Genomic DNA, 6,000 nt, shown 5'->3' on the forward strand with positions numbered 1-6,000 from the left:
CTCTTTGTAAATGTCAAGAGGTTCCTGTAGACAAAATCCTGCAGTTTCTCAAGCTCCCCCCGCACTGATGCTCCATTCTATCAGCTGTTCATGGCTGCAGGCAGATGGTTCAACTTTTGTGTGATTATGCTATCTCCGACAAGACAGCATCATCAGGAGTTGCAGGAAATTTTGGATAACACAGGAGTAACCAGATGAATGGAATTGCTGCACAGAGTCACAGAAGGGTAAGGAATGGAAGGCTGCCAGGTTCCACCGCTTCCCTGCTTCCTCTTCATGCATGCTGTCAGTTTGTCTGGAGCTGTGTCCTGAATGTTCTGGGGTTGTGCAGGTCAAAATTAGAAGGATCAAAGCCCAGCTGGTGCTAAATCTGTCTATTACTGTCAAAGACAATAAAAAACTGTTTTCATCATCATTTATTAGATGTGGGAGAAATCTTGTGATGATCTAGAGATACAGTAAGACTGAGGTACTTAATGTCTTCTTTGCCTCAGGCTCTAGCAGCAAGACCAGTTTGTTTCCCTGGTCATTTCTTCCTCCTCATGGCCAGTGCCAACCTTCCAGGGCAGAGTTTGTGGTAGTTTTTTTCTCTCCTGCTCTTTTCTACTATCAAAGAAAGCTCCATCAGGGTGGAAACCACTCCTGAAGTAGACATCCCAACCCAGCAGGCTCCTTGCAGCCTGGCAGCCAACCAGACACAGGTCACCTCACCAGCATCTTCCAAGCCATGGGCCTGCTGCTGGCCTTGCAGCTTCTTGGCTACACACAGCCAAGCCTTGTGCCTCCTGCTGTTCAGTTGTGGACTCAACCAGAAGGGACAGGACAACCCATACTGGGGCCTTCTTTCTGTCTGGGTCCTCCTGGGTCTGGAGGCAGAGGGGATCCCACAGTCAGCATGCCAACCAGGTGCCTTCTGCTGGCCTACCAGGGCCACTGGCAGATGTCAGTCCAAAAGTACAGATCCCAGGTCTATGTCAAGGGTGACCTGCCACCTACAGACAGCAGTGACCTCACAGTCCCTTTCTGTGACATGTTCCTGCTGCTGCCCTATCAACTGCAGAGACAGAAGGGACCTCACAGTCCCTGCCACAGTCACATTCCTCCTGCTGGGGCAGGAGATCCTGAGGTAGAGCTGAGCTTTCTAGTCCCTTAGAGACAAGGGCTCACTTTTCTGGATTAGAAATTTAGCAATGGGCTGTTCTGCTTAGGGTGTCAGGTCTGTGGTTAGGTTATGGGTAAGATTTGTGGAATAGTTTTTTGTTTTACTTCTGCCTAGAAGTCTAGGTTAAATGGAGCATGTTCATGCTAGTATTGAAGGCAGGGATTAGGGTGAGCACAAGAGTAAAGGCAAGGGCAAAGGACTATGGGCTGAGTTTTGCTTCATGGAATACTTTGACTTCAAGCATTAAAATAGGGGATTATTGTCAGGGTGTTGGAGTAACATTTAGGTTTAGGGATTACTCTGTAAAACTCTTCAAAAGTGGGTTTTCTTTAAAACTGGTTACTCTTTAAAATTGGCTAATGGCCTTACATCAATGTTTTAATTCTGTGTTAAAGCAGCATCAACATTACCTGAAGCCTCTTACTTCTACTAAATTGTTGTAGAGGTTCACTCACCCTTCTCCCTCCCTCTCTAGGGATGTCCGGATCAGCCCCTGGCTTTGTGTTTCATGGATTACTGAGGGCAGATTGAGAGAAATCAGTGAAGTCTTTTGCAAGATGAAAGCCCCGACAGAGCCAACAGCTTTGTGTGCTGGGCTCTGGCTCTTGTCTGTCAGTGATGCCTATGAGGAGACACGTCATCCTTACAGCAGTAGGGTCTCAATGCCTCCTCATCCCCCTCCAGGAGCCTGGGAGATGTCCTCCTGTAGCCTTGTACTTGGCAATGCCCTTACCCACTGTGCACTGACCCAGGAAGAGCCCTAAACCTTGCTGGAGGGACAGCATCTCCCTTCCCAGAGGCTGGGGTCAGGGCCCGACTGTTGGACTTCATGGGACACATCAAGGTTTCCTCAGCATCAGGGCCCCCTTTCCTGGGCCTTGGTCTCCCCTTCATCACTGCCTGCACTTTTCTGCTCTAACAAGTCCATGGGGAGTCCTTGTCAGTAATGTCCCTCAGTGGGACCGTTAACACTGTGAGAGGCTTTGGAGTTTGCATCAGACTTGGACTACTTGAGAAGCTGCTTCAGCCACCCAGATAAAGCTCCTCTGCCAGGCACAGCATTGCTGGGGGCACTGCGTGCAGCTAGCATGGGGAGAGGAGAGAAGGGGGAGAGAGGTTCAGGGCAGCCTGGGTGGGAGGAAGGCAGGGGAGAGCTGGCAGAGAGAGAAATCTTGCGAGCCTCCTCCCCATGGTAAGTCTCTGGGTGCAGGGCAATGCCGCTGCACATCCTGCCACGCTCTCTTGGAGCTGGCCCAACCCTCAGCTGATGGGAGCTCTCAGGAAGACGCTCAGTGTTGGAGTTGAAGGACATGCAGGGCTTGCGTGCTGCAGGGTCAGCGTGCAGGGCCCGAGGGCTCCCTTCTCTTGGGCCTGGCTGCAGGCTGTGCAGCTGGGGGTGCAGGCAGGGGTAGCCAGGGCTGTGGTGCAGAGCAGGGTCCCTGCTGTGCCCCAGGGGCTGTGTGCCAAGGCAGGGCCTCTGCTACCTGCAAGGTTCAGCACTCAGCCTGCCCGGGGAGCTGCCCAGGGGCTGCGGGGAGAAGCTGCGGGTGGAAGGAGCCCCCCTGGTACCGCAGGGCAGGACAGGGCAGGGTCCTGCTGCTGCCCAGAGCCTGCTGCCTGGGGCAGGCTGCTCACAGCCACACACCTCCCCAGGGCACTGCACTGCAGAACTGCCCAGCAAGAGCTACCTGATGTTGAGGAATGGTTAAGTGAAGTGGGACATGTGAATGTTGGGCAGTTGGGAGGCAATAAGCTAATAAAGTACCGTACTTAGCTTACATGGGTCTGGGCACGTACACAGGTGGCTGAGAGACAATCAGGATCAAGAACACGATGCCCTTAGGCGATTGGGTAGACCCCCTGGGGCAGGACGGTAGCAACTGCAAAGCGCGGGAAATGTCAGCCAATCCTAAATTTAGTTTAGGAATATGTATGAGTTTCGAACTAGATAAAAGGCGACTAAGCTATCCATTAAAGTTGAAGTTCACTGTTCACTCATATTGAGCGTCTGTGTCTTCCTCCCGTCGACAACAACCCGAGGGCAGTGCACTTTTTAGAATGTGCTTCATTTGCCTGCCCATGTGCTGAGGCAGAAGGATGGTAATGGAGTAGGAGCATCTGTAGTAGAGACTAAGGCTTCTTGAGCATTGCTGCTGCTCTGAGGCACCTCACACACCTCAGCATACAGATTGTACCAACAACACCTTTGCTGTTTCTAAAGGAGTTTTTTGACCTTCTCCCATCCTGCCGACAGGGAGATGACCTTGCCCAGTGGACTTCTCAGATCACTTAGGGTTCCCTTTTACCTGTTGCTGTAGACTAGGACTGACTGCTGCAGAGCCCACAGCACAGCCCCCTGCTTCTTTTGGCACCCTCAGAACACCAAGCAGAAGTAAGCCAAGCAGCTGCAGAAAGCTCTTCCTGTGAAAGGAATGGGAAAGAATGTGTTCTGTGTGACTGTTCTATGAGACGTACAAAGTATTTTGGTCAGAGAAGTCCTTAAATTTTACAATGTCACTTCTTCTTTTGGACAGACTAGCTTGCTCAGGGGCAATAAATGTGTAACAACAGCTCCATCACTGAGTTCCTCCTGCTGGCATTCACAGAAACGCGGGAGCTGCAGCTCCTACACTTTGGGCTCTTCCTGGGCATCTACCTGGCTGCCTTCCTGGGCAACGGACTCATCCTCACTGCCGTAGCCTGTGACCACCGCCTGCACACCCCCATGTATTTCTTCCTTCTCAACCTTGCCCTCCTCGACCTGGGCTGCATCTCCACTACTCTGCCCAAAGCCATGGCCAATTTGCTCTGGGACACCAAGGCCATACCCTATTCAGGATGTGCTGCACAGCTTTTTCTTATAATCTTTTTGGATTTAGCAGAACTTTCTCTTCTCACTGTCATGGCCTACGACCGCTACATTGCCATCTGCAAGCCCCTGCACTACGGGAGCCTCCTGGGCAGCAGAGCTTGTGCCCACATGGCAGCAGCTGCCTGGGGCAGTGGCTTTCTCCAAGCTGTGCTGCACATTGCCAACATATTTTCCCTGCCCCTCTGCTGTGGTAATTCTCTCAACCAGTTCTTCTGTGAAATCCCCCAGATCCTCAAGCTCTCTTGCTCAGACTCGTACATAGGGGAAGTTCAACTTAGTACAGTTACTGCTTTTCTATTTGGGGGTTGTTTTGTTTTCATTGTGATGTCCTATGTGCAGATCTTCAGGGCTGTGCTGAGGATGCCCTCTGAGCAGGGCCGGCACAAAGCCTTTTCCACATGCCTCCCTCACCTGGCTGTGGTCTCCCTCTTTCTCAGCACAGTTATCTTTGCCCACCTGAAGCCCCCATCAATTTCCTTCCCTTCTGTCATTTCTGTACTTGGTGGTGCCTCCAGTAGTGAACCCCTTCATCTACAGCATGAGGAACAAGGAGATCAAGGTTGCTATGTGGAAAGTGATGACTGAGTGTTTTTCTTCAGCAATATATTGCCTGCCTTCTTCTGTAAATCACTCGTAATGCAAATCATGATAGGCAAAGCCAGTGGGTATTATGTTCTTGTGTTGTTATTGGTGTTCTGCTTTTTCTCAATTTTATTTTATCAAATATTTTCCACAATGAAATATAATTCTTCATTTTGCTTGAGTATTTAAATGAATTAAAGTGACTTTTTGTCTTATATCCTTCCTCTGAGACGTTTTCTATGGCTTCAGGGACAGTGTGCAGCGGTGGAGGGGAAAAGAGTCGTGGCAGTCCAGCCTGGGAGCACCAGCGCTGGGTCCATGCAGAGCTGCTCTCCTGCCACTGCCACCCTCTCCTGCTGAGCCCTGTTGGTGGTTTAAGGCCTGGCTGCTCCTGTAGCTTGGTGCCAGTGCTGCTGTGAGGTTGTGCTGGGACTGCAGGCAGGGACAGGCAGTGGGCACATGAGTGACACAGCTGGCCTCCAGAACAGAATTTCCCTCCTAAAAGGGTCATGCCTGAAGGCTCACGTCATCTTTCAGAGTTGCTGTCACATCAGAACATGCTCAACAAGAGTCCCAAAGGCTCCCTGGCACATAGGATGTGCTGGGAGAAGAGCAGGGCCTGTCCAGGTGCAGGAGAGACACAGGAACAGAAACCCTTTGCAGCTGCTGCTACCTGCTGGCACATTGTATGCACATGGAGAGAGGAACAAGAGCGAGCACAAAGGCCATCAGCTATCCCTAGGGGTGTCATGAAGGCCAGTGGGGCACGGTGTCTTCAGGTCCCTTCTTCCTGAGAGTAACAACCATGGGGCATCTGCCTGAATAGCACAGAATAGTCCAGGGGGAAGGCACCTTCAGAGACCGTCTAGTCCAAAGTGCAAGACCTGAATGCAGCTCTGCAATGTGTTTCCTTGAACCGCCAAGGTCCCTGTGCCCATTTCTCATGCTGTGGGGCATCTCAGAGAAGGACAGAGCAAGGTGATGCACCCACCACAGGGCTGAGGTGCCTCCCAGACTCTGGCAGTGGTTGCAGGAGCCAGAGGGACCCTGCAAGTGCTGCAGTGCACTGTGTATGTGTAAGGCAGGGACTCATGTCTCTGAACAGCCCAGTGTGGATGAGCAGTGCACGAGGCCAGCTCAGATATGGGCACCTCACAGAGCCTTGACATTTCTCTGTGTAGAACTCCAGTAATTACCCCCAGTGTTCCCATGAGATTTTTGTCACCCTCATTGCACAGGTTCATTGCAAATGCTTCTCTCTGACATGTCATTCTACTCTGAGTTTTGGACTGGTGGTGACAGCAAACTGGTGGCTGTTGGTGACAGCCAACATGGCTTCACACAGGGCAGATTGTACCTGACAAACCTGGTGGCCTTCTACGAT

At 51.4% G+C, this 6,000-nt stretch overlaps 1 pseudogene across 1 annotated transcript in view; it reads left to right on the forward strand.

Annotated features, from left to right (window-relative positions):
- The window catches only part of LOC311428207 (olfactory receptor 14C36-like), a 28,040-nt pseudogene extending 23,369 nt beyond the window's left edge, over positions 1 to 4,671 (forward strand). Inside the window, exon 2 of the transcript in view lies at positions 4,014 to 4,671. The product of the transcript in view is annotated as an olfactory receptor 14C36-like (transcript). The remainder of the gene's footprint in view (positions 1 to 4,013) is intronic.
- The last annotated feature ends 1,329 nt before the right edge of the window (positions 4,672 to 6,000 follow it).

This window comes from Aythya ferina, assembly GCF_964211825.1.
Source record: "Aythya ferina genome assembly, contig: HAP1_SCAFFOLD_36, whole genome shotgun sequence".
Taxonomy (NCBI): domain Eukaryota; kingdom Metazoa; phylum Chordata; class Aves; order Anseriformes; family Anatidae; genus Aythya; species Aythya ferina.